Here is a 15,000-nt window from a genome sequence, read left to right as displayed (position 1 = left end):
AATAGTTATTTTGTTTAAATTGGGTAGACGCGGGAATTTCTACTGGTGTTAAAGAAATTTCAAGATTGGCATCTAGATCATTAATACTTTTAAAAGGAAGCAAAGGAGAAAAATACCCTTCTTCACGTTTACAAGAAACTTCTGAAATAATATTGTTAACCAAATTCAGTGGATAACCCCTAGATAAGAACATGTCCATCAATTTCCTACATTCCATTTGAAAATCACAATCATCCGTTACCATCCGTGCCGCTCTAACTATTTGACCCTTTATGACAGATCTTTTTTGGTGGTATGGATGGTTACTTGAAAAATGTAGTAGGGAATTAGAATAAGTGGGCTTTCTGTATATAGTACTCTTAAACCTGTTGTTAATAGTATCTTTAGATAGAAAGATGTCTAAATAATTTATTTCAGTGTCAGTGATTTGATATGTAAACTGAAGAAATTCTGTCATGCTAGTCATTCTCTCGATGAAACCAGGAATGATTTGCTTGTCCCCTTTCCAAATGCAAAAAATGTCACCCTGGTACCTAGTATAGCAGGTGACATATTGTTGAAAAATTTCATCTTTAAATAGGAATTCATCCTCCCAGTATGCCATTACCGCATTTGCAAAGGAACCACCACAAGGGGAACCCATTGCCACCCCTGATGTTTGTAAGTAAAAATTACCTTCAAAAGTGAAAAAATTGTCCTTTAACACCAATTCTAGGAGGGTCTCAACTAGGTAGATAGTATCCCCTTGTGTGTTTCTAGCTGACAGGAATTCTCTAACCCATGCTAGACCAATGTCTTGAGGAATGACCGTATATAGGTCTTTGACATCTATTGTCAGAAATACAGTATCAATAATATAAGGTTGTTGACTAATATCTCTCAAAAAGGACCAAGAGTCCTTACAGATATGCTTGACACTTCCTATGAGAGGCTTCAAGATACTATCTACAAACTTAGCGCATGCATATGTGATGGAACCTCTGCCGTCAATTATAGGTCTAAAAGGGGGGGCTTGTAATCGCTTATGCAGCTTGGGTGTACCAAAAAAGGCAGGAATTCTTGGGGCAGTCATCTCCAGATATCGAAAGGTATCTGAATCGATGAATCCCTCCAAAAACAAGTCGTTCAGAATTCCATAGATTTTTCTGTATGCACCATGTACTTCATTCAGTGATACTTGCCTATAGGCCGTTGTGTCTAGATGTTGCATCATATATTCAACATATTTATAATGGTCCATCAACACAACCCCCCCACCTTTGTCAGGCTTCATGACCCGGACACTACAATCCTTCAATAGGTGCAGGAAATCCCATTCCAGCACAGAAATGTTGTTGGAATGTTTTTCTTTGTTGTACGTGACATGATTTTTTATGGCCCATAAGTCTATTTCACACATTCTTTCAAAAGTCGACAAAATAGGGTGAAGGGGTGGGTTGTAGGAGCTTGACACTTTTAAACTTTGAAGGACCGAAGTATTATTTCCCATCAGAAAATTTAAATTTAATTTCCTGACATAAACTTTTAGATCAATCATAGTTTTACCTATGTCCATATGTTGAGTAGGAACAAAGGTAAGGTCCTTAGCAAAAAAAGTCAACCATGTCTTGCTGTATCTCCAAGAGAGTGTAATTGTATAAAACAAAGTCACTATACGAGCTTTTTAGCAGTACAGGGTCAGTACCAAAGTCAGGGTTAACAATCATCTCCTCCTCCCCCGTCTTTTGTTCCTCATGTTGTTCTGCCTCTGGATTTGAGGGGGATTTTTCCTTTTGGGGTTGTTGACCATGTGAAAACCCTGATTAATTTGCTGGTTTGCCCCTTCCGTAGGGATATTTTGTTGTTGATTATTATCCCTGGGTCTAGCGGCTTGAACATGTTCCTGGTTTGGGACATGTGAATTTGCATTGTTGTTATTAAGTCTCGGACTCCTTCTTAGCCCTTGCCTTTGTTCAATAGGGTGGTTATGATTATTAGTGTTGTTATTGTTCACCATATTGTCCAGTTCACCAGTATTCTGAAACTGGTCAGCGGCTTCATCAGAGGCCATTGGTGCCACCCTTGAAGGTCGTGGGTAGGCACATTTGTTATTGTAATCAGTTATGTCCCTTGTGAGTTTCTTTTTCTTAGTGGCCAAAAATTTCTCCATACTAGCTTCAATGCTCGTAAAAATACGACAATATTCATATTTGTACCGAAAGAACTCCCTATCCGATGTAATAAGTTGTTCTAAGTTCTCAAGTTCCACAGACAAGGTAGCTATATCTTTGGAATAATATGCAATCAAAGCTTGTAAAAATTCCATACCCTGCCGGTCGAACAAGTCAATCAGTTCCTGATAAAAGGGAGAACTCTCCAAGAGGCCTGCGGGAAATCTCCACTGACGCAGGCCCTTTGGAATTACCTTATTCCTCATACATTCAGTTAAGTATGAGACTTCCAGCTGTAACTTTTTACATTTGTACAATTTGTTATCGAATATGTCTATTTTGTCAGTTAACATGCCACTATCAGCAGCTTCCCTCGAAAGAGGCGCCGCGTGTGAATGAAACTCTTGGCTAAAAAAGTTGTTATTAGATAAAAAGTTAGACATAACCGGAATCCCTTGCTTGTTTGGGATTCCTTCAATATTTCCACCTGAATACGTATTAACAAGATTGTTACCTGGATGTAAGCTATTAGCCACAGATGGAATAACTTGGTCGCTAGGCACTATTAATCTGTTGTTACTGGCTACTAGTCCATTATCCATGTTACGAAGTACGGGAGAATGTTGCCCATTTGGTGGAGTTGAGGAGCTTCCATTCAGTGTAATAAGACCCGATGCTGGTAGACCGCCTCCCATTCTCGAGACAGGAAGCGCCATGGCGTCTACTTTCTGTGTCAAGGCATCGACCCTGCCTAGTAGTGCCTCGACAAGTGCTGTTAAATTGCAGTTAGAATTATCCCTTGTATCATTATCCCCATTCCGCTGTGTAAATAATGGTGGAGAAGCCTCTCCGGTTCCGGTCGCCATCCACGTAACTCCCAAACAAACAAACCAGATAAACTCAGTAAAAACACCTAGGCGAACTGGAACGCAATAAGAGAAGGCTGGAATAATAAAATAATTTATTGAACTCTCAATAAAATTAGCGCTTTCGGTGGAAAAACATACACCGCCTTCTTCAGATTACACAGCAGAACTGAGGAAACAACTTTTATACATTAATGCAAAATAATTACCCAATGGATGTAAAGTGCATTATTAGGTAAACATTGTCATGATGACCTTAAAGCTAGTTCAACCACCCGATAGAGATTTTCAATCTGTTGTCAGATGCAAGAGAAACATGTGGAAACAAAGATCTAAAATATGTTTCTTGTTCATTATGTTATAAATAACCAGAAAAATGTCTTCTGGAACACTTAGTGAACCTTATTTAGGTTTTCAAAAATGCTAAAAAATCTTAGAAAAGGTTATTATATAAACAAAGACTAGTATACGTCACTTTGCCAAAAGCTAAGTGGCAAATCTTATGTATGGTGGCATCAATTTAAATATCTCGCTAACTTGCCAGACCCTAAAATAGCTGAGCGGGGGCTAACAATCATAAGCGGAGCTCGCTATGCACCATGACCTGGACCTGGTGACAGGTGACAGGTTAGTGTCCACGCCTGCTCCCGGGGGGGGGGGGACGAGCCCCATCCCCTGAGGTGGTTCCACCCAAAGGTGGTGCTGGACCAATGAATGAGTAGGTTCCAGGTTGGGCCCCAGGCATGATGGTGCCAGTTGTCATGGCCAGCTGAGGTGGGACAGGTGGGTCTTCTAGGACCGGCCTTCGCAAACGTGCTACAGTGTTTAGATTTTATCATGATATGTGGGTTAGGAATAGTCAACACATTCCAAGGTTAGGTATAACAGCATGCATAGATATTCCCATTAACCCAGACACTAGATACGGAACAGTTGCAAAGCAAATGGAACAAATGCATATATGGGACCACAGTGGTAATAACAACAGCATGCAGGTACATTGATGGCACCATGCCACCAATGTTGGAATAATTCAATATAGCACATGTATGGAAACAAATTTAAATATATATCAACCAATAGGACATAGTTAGAAGAGTGGAGTCATTACATACCGGTTGAGGTGGATATGTAGTTTATTGTTGGTGATATAGTGGGGGTGCGGATGTCAATTAACAGCTAGTATATTCCTGTAGTCCACATTACTTCCCTAGTCAGTGCTGTTATCTGTACCTTACAAGTCTTATTACACTACCCTATAGCCTTAGTTTAGACAGTAATATGGCTGTCGTCATCATTATACATGAACTGGTTTTACCTACAGTATACACCTCTTACCTGGAATACCTGTGGAGGGAATGGTTGTTAACACTAACTTACTATTTCTACACATACTCCCAGATTTGGGGGTGATGTTGTGCACATAGCTATCCAATTCTTTCTGCACAGACTCTGGCCATGTCTTGACCACATGCAGTTGTACTGGGACATATCCAGACTATTGCCCTCTTCAACCTTTAGTGACTTACCACTCACATATGCATGCTTTCCTACACAGTTATATTGTGTAGCACAGTGTAGGTGGCAGTGATCAGTGATACTTTATTATTCAGAGCAAATGCAATGCTCACAATTCCGTACAATACCAGAGTAAACAGTACCAGTACAGGGTATCAAGGTTTTTATTTCTCAGCACAGTGTTCATATCCGACGTACCTATGGGAGCAATGTTTGTTAGCACTACCTGAATGTTGTTTCACAAAGTTCCAGATTACACATTAGTATTTTGCACATACATCTCACTCTGTTACTTTACACACTCTGGTCACAGCGTGACAAACATGGGGGTGTAGATATGACATACTTGGCTTATAACACTCGTAACAGTTTCGGGAGTTGCTAGAGTGACAGGTGTGTTCTCATAGATGTGTGACAATCAGTTGTATTCCCTGTTTGCTCCTAAACATCTGGCATCATCCCACAGACTTCCCAGGGGGACAGGATGACAGGCAGCAGATATGGGCCCATATACTGGACATTCTGGTCTTATCTGTACAGTTGTGGGTATGATACTGTATGCAGCCTACTTCCACTCCCAGGATTCAGACCATGGCTGTGTCTGCTACAACTTAAACACTATCCATCAGAGTTGTGTGTGCTATATAGATATTTCTGTATATCTCCTATCTGCTTTCTGTCTTATAATTCTCCTGTGGTTTTGCATTCTGACCTTGTATTACAACACTCTTATGCAGGATTTCCTAGACAGTTATATTTTGTAGGGCAGTGTGGGCAGCATTGATGAGTAATACCTTATTATTCAGAGCAACTGCATCAGTCACAATGACATACAATACCAAAGTAAACAGTACCAGTACAGGGTATCATTCTTGTATTTCTGGGCCCAGTGTTGGTATCTGACAGACCCATGGGAGAAATGTTTGTTAGCACTACCTGAATGTTGCCACACACCATACCAGATTCCATATTACTATTATGCACATACATCTCACTCTGTTACTGTAGACACTCTGGCCACAGTTTGGCAACATGGGGGTGTAAATGGGACATACATGGCTTTTTCCTTGGATAAGGTTTTGAGGAGTTGCTAGTGTGCCAGCTTTGTTCTAAAAGATGTGTGTTAATCAGTTGTATTTCCTGTTTGCTGCCTATACATCTGGGATCATCCCACTGATTTGCCAGGGGGTCAAGTTGACAGGCAACTGATATGGGCCACTTTACTGGACATTCTGGACATATCTGTACAGTTGTGAGATATGATTCTGTATGCAGACTACTACCACTGCCAGGATTTGAACCATGGCTGTGTGTGCTAAAGATACAACAGTTCACATCTCAGTTGTATGTGCTATTTAGGTTTTGTTGTTTGCCTTTTCCCTATTTTCTGTCTATGTGTCTCTCACTTGTACTAAATGGCCTCTGGAAATTGCAGCAGTCATATACAGTCATTCCTACACGTTCTATTTATGGTGCACAGTGTGGGTAACAGTGCTTAATACAACAGTACTATTACATTATTGCAAATCTACATTACCATATGATACCAGAGTATACACATGCAGTCCAGCAGTTAGACCTTTATAGTCAGGCTATTATGCTTTTATTAACATACAAACTATATGAGACTATTCCTGCCATATTCTCCAGTGTATGCAGTACTTGCCTTAAACAATACAGGTTTTATACAGGCAATTAATGTACTAATAGTTTTAGATTTATTTCCTGTGACAGTACGTGCAAGAGTATTACTGACCTGCCTTGCATCGCAACTTCTCCAGGCGACTTCCATGGGCCTCCTGGTTTGCAGCCCACTCACCTGCAGCTGTGGAGGACACAAGAGGAATATTTAGCCATACCTATCCATGATATACATGAGCTGGCTATTATAACACATATACTGGAGTGATACTTACACACAGCTGGGACATCCCCTGCCGTTCTAGTCTCTTGGATCGACTGCTCCAAGAGGTCCTCCTTACACCACTTCAGGTCAGCATAGTGATGGATGACCTGCTCACCAGTTTGGGGTATGCCAGTGGCACTGGTGAGGTCATGGGCAGGATGTTCCCAGGTTTCCACCTTATATTGGGAACCCTGGTACTGGCCCTGCAGCAGTCTCTGCTCATGGTCTTTGACAAGGAGCCCTGCCATGACTCTGGACTCCTGGATGCACCAGCGCTGCACCTGAAATTGCACTCCCTCTCCCATTCCTGACATGGTGCCTGCAAGGGGAAGCTACAACCAGTTGTGAGATGTATTCCCACCTGTTGGGTTTAAGTAGGGCTGATTTCCCACATTGTACCATGACTGGCTGGTTTTGAAAAGGCTAGTCTATGGGCAAACATGCTTACTTAAGTTTGGTATTGTTTAAAGGGGTATACCACTGGGCACAATGAGTTAGCTGGCCTACACATTGCTTATACCTCCTAAGCTGGCCTGTGCAATGTTTAGCATTGCTTACATTAGACTTTGCATTATATTTTCTTTTTGGCATTGATTTCTTATCCATTACATCTTATATATCTGCCTGTTATCCAAGATTCATGTCTACATACACTGTATGGGGTCCTTGTTTTTTATTGGGGACTTCAACACTCTATTACAATTACACCTCACTTCTGGGCTTACTGCTGTACTCCAGTTCACATATTTATGTTAGGTAGTCAGTTATGGAACATATGACTGCATACCGATTCCTTTCACAGGTTCAGTTTGATTTTACTATAGTGAGGACCTGTTTGGTGATACCTCATTCTTCTGTAGTGCTGTTATAGCTTGGTGATTAACTACTGTGACTGTAGTGTATAGGGACCTGGGTTCAAGACCTGCAAGGCTGTTTATTTTGTTGCTGGGCAGAACAAGACCCATTGGATACAGACTGATTAAGGCACTTTTGAGCAGTTATAAATGGGTTTGCACACTGAACAGGTTTGCATGAGGATAAGCAATGTTAACCTCTGGTTACATATGCTTACAGAGAGTTAGCTTCAAAATTGTTTAGCCTGTGTGCGCATTGCTTACCCCCATGAAAACGGGCTTAAACTCACTTACTAGTGCTTAAATATGCTTACTAATGCTTATTGGTGCTTACACTTCCTTACTAGTGCTTACTCCCATTTACAATTACACTGATATGGATAGTTATATCTCATGGTTCTTGGAAAGGTGGAGGATTTGGAAGCTGTATGGAGTTGTCATTCATTACACATTTTAACCTCCATTTGTATCCATGATTCCTGTGTACATATGCTGTAGGGAGCACATGTGCTTATCTGGGGACTTTGCAAAATTATGACACTGACACCTCACATGTGCATTTAATGCAGTACTCCAGTTCACAAATATATGTTATTTAGTGGGTTATGCAATAAAAATATTGGTCATAATGTGATTTGCCATGGAAAATTTAATGTGCTGCAGTGGACTCAAATGAGGAATGCCTGCTTGTAAGGCAAATGCTCTGCCCACTACATGATTGCTATGCTGCTTCCTTTGCATATATCTTCCTTGTTATCCTCTTCAGCCATTTAAGCTGCATTAACCGTTGCTAAGCGATGGGCACATCCGCGCACCTATGGTTAGCTTTAATTGGATTTTTAATTAAAAAAAGGTTTGTTCATTTTATTTGTATTTACTTGCTGTTGTACACGTGGAGGAATGTTGCTGGGGATATGCGGGCACCTATGAGCAGTCTCACTCATTTCTTTGGCCTTTCTGCTGTTCTTCATTGCTGGGCATGTATATTCTGAGAGCTCTCCTCTCAGACACACCCCCTGCACTCTTACATGCTCCGTGTAAGATTAGGAACTCAGGCAGCGTACCGTCATTAATATGCATGGCACGCTGCCATCCTGCTCCTAAATGGCCACTTCCATGCAGGACTAAGGTAGTCCTGCATGGAAGAATAGTAAATCTGGGGGATTATTTTTTCAACAGGTAAGGATGAAAAAAAGAGGCAAGGGCTAGGTGGAATGGAATCAAAACTGAACTTGTAAGGACTGAAGAACATTAATATAAGAAAAAAAGAGTTGAAAAAAAACAATGGTTCAAGCTGAGGAAGTAGAAAAGACAGCTGGATGACAACTATCCCCCGGCTTCAGCAAGCCCTGCACAGTGTGCAGGAATAGTGCAGGAGCTCCAGCAGGCAATATGTCCACCGTGCGATCTAGGAATAAGCTGCAGGGATGTACACGAGTGCTCCTGCACTATTCCTGCACAGACTCAGCTCCTGTATGCAAATTACCCCATTTGCAGGTTAAAACCATGCAAGTGAAGTGAATTTGCGATCCAGGAAGCTGGCAGCCGGCCATGCAGGATTAGTATAATCTGGTGAAATGTACTCGGTTAGTAACTGAGTCCATTTCTGCAAACTACAAAATGGAGTCATGACAGCTCCAAATAAAGGGTGTATATAATGTGTATACCATGCCAATGGCCAAATATATGGCCATTGGCATGGAAAACAGTTACAAAAATAAATAAATAACTTTTATTTTTTTAGCCGATATAGGATGTTTAAGTGTAGGGCAGCTGCGCGCAAATGGGATCAGGCCGAACATATAAAAAATAACCTAAAATAAGCATGCTAACCAAAATCACTATTTTCCCATTATATTCAATGGCAGGCAGAAGACAACATGGTCAGTGAATAGTGGTCACTAAAGGGGGAGGGCCAATGTGAGACCTGTAACTATGCATTAGCAGGCAATCCTATGCAAATGAGGGGAATGATACTGAGTCCCAGATTTCGCCTCAGTGCTAGTCAACACCCAACAGTGTAAGTGCAGGAATAGCTTGGTTCAAGCCTATGAGTTAGCTGACATCATAGGGGTGTGTGTCAGGAGTACTATAAGTGGATTGGAGCCCTGTGGCTCGGTTTTGCTCTTAGCTTAGCAGAGCTAAGCAAGGGGGTGTGTCTGAGGCTGCCTAGCACTCTTTACATTGCCTAAGTGGGTGTGTGTGCCGTACACTGGGTTTTAAAGGAAAAAAAAGGAAACCAGGAAATAGCAGCTCTGTGCACATTTGAGCACTGTGCTTGCATGGCGTGCTCCTGGGCTTAAACAGGAAGGCAATGGGAAGGGAAAACAGCAGTAGGAAGGTAATCAAGGAGAACTAGCATAGCTGGCAGGTGAAATGTATCAGAATCAGCCAATTACACAGGCAGCAGCCCAGCCCAGCCCAAAACACTACTATAAGCTATGCAAACACCTTTCCCTCTGTTTTTTCCCACATACTCTACACCACCAGTGTATACAAGCTGGGAAGTTTTAACAAACGAAAACAACAAAATGATAGGGGCTGCAGCAGCTATCATACATCAACATGTGGAAGAGGCTGAGGGTGGCACAGATGAAAGTACTGTCGACCAACCCACAGTGAGGAGACTGAGAAGAGTATGCAGACCAAGAGTAACCTACCAGGGGCTATGTGAGCTGGAGACAGTGGAGCTCTATAGGGTGGACAGGGAACTTCTACAGCAAATTGTTGAGCTGTGCCGGCCACACTTGACACACAGAACTAACAGAGGGGAACCCATCCCAGTGAATACCAAGGTATGTGTAGGCCTACGAATACTAGCCACAGGTACCTTCCAAAGACCAACGGGGGATATCATGGGGATCTCACAGGCATTAGCATCCAGGGTACTCCACCAGTTCCTGGATGCCATGTCAGCGCATGCTGGTGAGCATGTATATTTCCACAACACCCGTGAGGCGATGGCCAGCAATATGCGTCTCTTCCACCAAATAGCAGAATACCCTGAGGTAGTGGGTGCAATAGACTGCACGCACGTATGCATCAAAGCACCACCTGGAGAGGAGAGTAGGATCTGCATCAACTGCAAGGGCTTCTCCTCCATCAACTGCCAGGTTGTGTGCGATGCCCAGGTTATTATAATGAATGTATGTGCTGGCTGCCCTGAAAGCTATCATGATTCCCACATCTGGCATCTGACACAGCTGTGCCAGAGATTTGCCAATGGGGACATCCCTTACGGTCACCTAGTGGGGGATGCTGGCTATGCACTGGAGCCGTGGCTGATGACACCCATCAGAAATGCACAGACATCCAAACAAGAACTCCATAATGAGGAACATGCACAGACCAGAATAATAATAGACCATGTGTTTGGAATACTCACGTCATGGTTTCAGTGCCTGGACACATCCGGTGGAGCCTTGCAGTACTCAACAGCTACATGTACTCAAATTGTCATCGTATGTGCCATGCTACACAATATGATCCTGTGGAAACAGCTGCAGCAGGAACAGCACAGAGCAGGGCCACACAACCCTCTCATTGCCAAGGCCTGCAGAGGCACTTAGTGACTCCAAGGAGTAACAACCTGAGTCTACCCCAGTAGGCAGAAGGAGGCATGCCCAGTATGCCTTGGCAAAGAGGCAACACATATCACATACACTGACACAGTAGGGACCCAGGGAATGATACTTCTCTCTGACTCACACATACAGTAAAAGGGATGCCAAACATGACACTACCTGTGCTCAACTATGTATAGGGAGTATACTATGTGCACCCAACAGAGGCAGCCCTCCAGCACCATCCTCAATTCTGGCACAGTCACAAGGTATGTCACCCTTCTTACCAATTGCTGAATGGAGTACTATGGTATGGATGTGAGCATGCAAGGGAATCGGGTGGCTGAATGGGATGGCAGCAGATAGTACACACCTATAGTGGTGCATGAGATCTGTAACAAATATTGGTGTCACCATAGTAGCCAGTACTACACATGGTGACAAAACCCACTGCAGGAAATGTGCTGGGCCACATGTATCCATATGACACACACACATGCCAGTCAGGGAGGCTCACATACCCAAAAACAGTCTCAGCAGCAGGACAGGTGTAGATAAACACAAACAAAGGCTGTGCTAAGGTCTCTGAATGATAGCTATGGGTAACCTCCCCCCAGGCCTACACAGGCAGACTACATCAGGTCAGGTAATGGGATGTTAGTTCTGAATGGGTAAGAAGTCAGAAACTGATATGTAGGTCAATCAAACCTAAGACATGTAGTACACTGATATGCCTCTAGTCAGCATGATAGGTTAGAATACAAAATGCAAAGGAGTACCTGACATACAAGTACAACCAAAAAACCAAGAGGTAAATGAAAAAAGCAGCCAGACTGCAGAGATGAATTCTTCTTTAATAGATTTCAATTCTGGTACCTCAGCCTTCGCCTTCACAAGGAATACTTTCCATACAAAAAGTCAGTCCTTATAAACCATCAGAAAATTACATGCTTAATTAAGTTATTAATCACTTAACTAAACTGTGTTCTAAAACACGCACACTTGAAAAATCAAAAACAAAAATTACCAATTACTGCATTAAATATATGTATTATACAACTTTAATACTTTGCTTAACAAGTTATATTTTTTACTTAAATTTAATACTTAGTAGCATACACCCTAAAACCAAATAATAACACCCACATCATTTTCCTTAAATTTCTAAATTCAAACCATTTGGATATAAGGTGTTAAAATTGATAATACATCTAGATTCCATATTCAATAACCGTCTTGAAAAATCAAACAAGTTGGAATTCGCCCCATTGGGTTTGCCCAAAACACTAAAAAATTAACCCATTAGCCAGCCCCCCATGTGATTCATGGAAATGACTGGCCACAGGACTTTCTAACATTCCATTCCTTATGTCACCCAAATGTTCAAGAATTCTTAACTTTACTTTCCTCTTGGTCTGTCCAATGTACCATTTCCTAGATGAACAATTGCAACCTAATATGTATACTACACCAAAAGAATTGCAATCGAAATGATCAATGGCTTTGAATCTAACTTCATTTATTTTGATGCCATCTAAATTTCTAATTCTAACACAAACCTTGCATCTCCCACATGCATATGTTCCAGCATTCCATCTTCTTTCCCTTTGATTTTTTTACCTTAATAACTCCTTTAAATTCTGAAATCTTCTATAAGAAAAGGTCACCCTATTGGGAAATAAATGTCCTAACTTTTCATCCCTACTGATGATAGGCCACAGTGAATTCACTACCCTTCTTAAAATATTTGAAAACTCAGTACAGTCATAGCAAATGTGTACAAGTGTCAGGTCCAATCCAATGTAGAAATGAAGAAACAGGCAGGTGTGCCCCCCAATCCTATGTAGAAATGTAGTAACAGTCTGGTGTGCCCCCCAATCTGATGTAGACACCTAGTAACAGTCAGGTGTGCACCCCCCAATCCTATGTAGAAATGTAATAACAGTCTGTTGTGCCCACCCCAATCTGATGTAGACACATAGTGACAGTCTGGTGTGCCCCCCATATGATGTAGACATGTAGTAACAGTCAGGTGTGTCCCACCCAATCCTATGTAGAAATGCAGTAACATATATGTGTAGGTATAGTACCAGTGGAGCACAGATTACCTGAGGTGGCCAAGGTAGCTAGATAGATTATAGAATTTGTACAATATGCAGGTATGTGTGTGAAGGTTGGTGAGTGTTTCATATTGTGTGAAAGTGGTCAGTATGTATACATGATGAGGTTTGTCCTGCTGGCCATTGCCCAGTACTGCCGATGACAAGGCCAAGTCCTCACAACTGCAGTGCCAAACACAATGCTACCCAGTATAACAAATTCTAGCAGTAAGCCATTGTAAATGTATGGAGGTAATATGTGTCACCATCTGAAAGATGGACATGGCATGACTGCTGGGCCAGATATACAAGCAGTACACAGGGGAAAGTATCCCAGACAGACAGTGTATAATGTGTAACCATTAAATGGACACACCCTTGGAACTGTACATACAGGGTTTCAGCACATTATCTGGGCTTGTAGTAGGGAATACCGATGTCATCTGGCCAAACACTGGCAGATCACAAAGGTCATTGGAATGATGTAATGAGAAACAGCTGATGTCCCTGCACAAGCCAGCATAAGTGGAATGCCTCATGCATATCTGTGAGTCAGATGCAAGTAGTGTCCCTAGCACACATGCATCCAGCTCACCCAAACACCACCCACAGGTACCTCTCCAGTCATAGCCCTACTGTTGGTAATGGGTACAATATGACCCCCACCTGTGTATGGCAATAGCGAAAGAATCCAGCATGCAGTGCAGGTGTCCCATGCAGGTGTGTCCCTAGCTGTGAGCAGCACCCTGCCAGCATCCACACCACTTGATCAATACTGACAGAAAGTATTGGCATGAACACTTAGCACACCTACCCTGTCATCCCAGGGGAATATACTGTATGGCAGTCTGGGACTGTAAGACTGACAGAATGCAACGGGCTGCTACAGCTGGCCTGCATCACTGCCAAATGGCCTACAGTCTTCTGTCAAAGGCCTGTGTCTCACCCGTACTGCCAATGTATGTTATGTCATGGACTCCCAAATAACAACATAACACAGTCCACAGAACCCATATGCAAGGCCATGTGGACAAACCACAGTAACATGTCCACCATGTCCCACTGCATGAACTGTGGACCAACACCAATACACTGCTGTGATGAGGTGATAACTATAGGGAAAGTATCAGAGAATGTTTGCATAATGTATGGAAGAGGATAGAATAATAGGGGGGGGGGTGAGAGCATGGGCAACATGGAATGTGCGAAGTCCAAAACACAGCCATGTGCACATACTATCCCTGGCTGCAAACACAAGAATGGGTGGCTACAAACCTGCTCATAAAGCACAAAAGGGTGCTGTCCTGACATATGAACCCTGCCTCTGGGTAACCTGTGTGAATCTGTAGAGCTGTGAGGTATTGCCACAACAAGATAAAGCCATACTGTCATGTCTATGAATGTACAAGTATGGGATCCTCTCCCACCACTGTATCAAGGTGCCGAACCAATTACACAGACCCAGCAGCAAGTGCCTGCAGCTCCACCTCCAGAATGGCATTAGTTTGCAGCAATATGTAGGCATTTGACCACAATACTGGACACAGCTGCATTCACCCTGTGTTCCCCAGGACATCACTATTAGCAGAAATGTCTACCTGACAGTACTTGATGACATAAAGCATCACAGTGTATAACAGTATACATGTCTGATCAGGTTTACCTTCATATCGTTGATCACATATGATCAGCCAGCCACATCGTCGACCTATTTCCACTAAACCAGAACCGCAAAACTTTTAAAATGTCGAATTTTGACATTTCCAGTCGCATCACACCTCCACACCAGTGCTACCATGGGTCAAAAAGGGAGCAAGGTTTTGTCATTTGGATATGTGGAATTCGATGTTTGGGACGTTCGCACTTCGGTATTCGCAAATGCGGGGTCGACCATATTGAAATCAGCATTATGAAGGTAAACCATCTGAATATCTTTGCTAAATACAGGACCATGTAGCAGAAGCAGCACAGATGCAATTAACTACAGTACCCACTATCCCTTGCCCAGTTTGACCCGTATTGTCAACTGATCTTCAGATATCCC

This window comes from Protopterus annectens, chromosome 9.part0 (assembly GCF_019279795.1).
Source record: "Protopterus annectens isolate FY-2018-M chromosome 9.part0, PAN1.0, whole genome shotgun sequence".
Lineage (NCBI taxonomy): Eukaryota > Metazoa > Chordata > Ceratodontiformes > Protopteridae > Protopterus > Protopterus annectens.
This window is presented reverse-complemented; position numbering follows the sequence as displayed.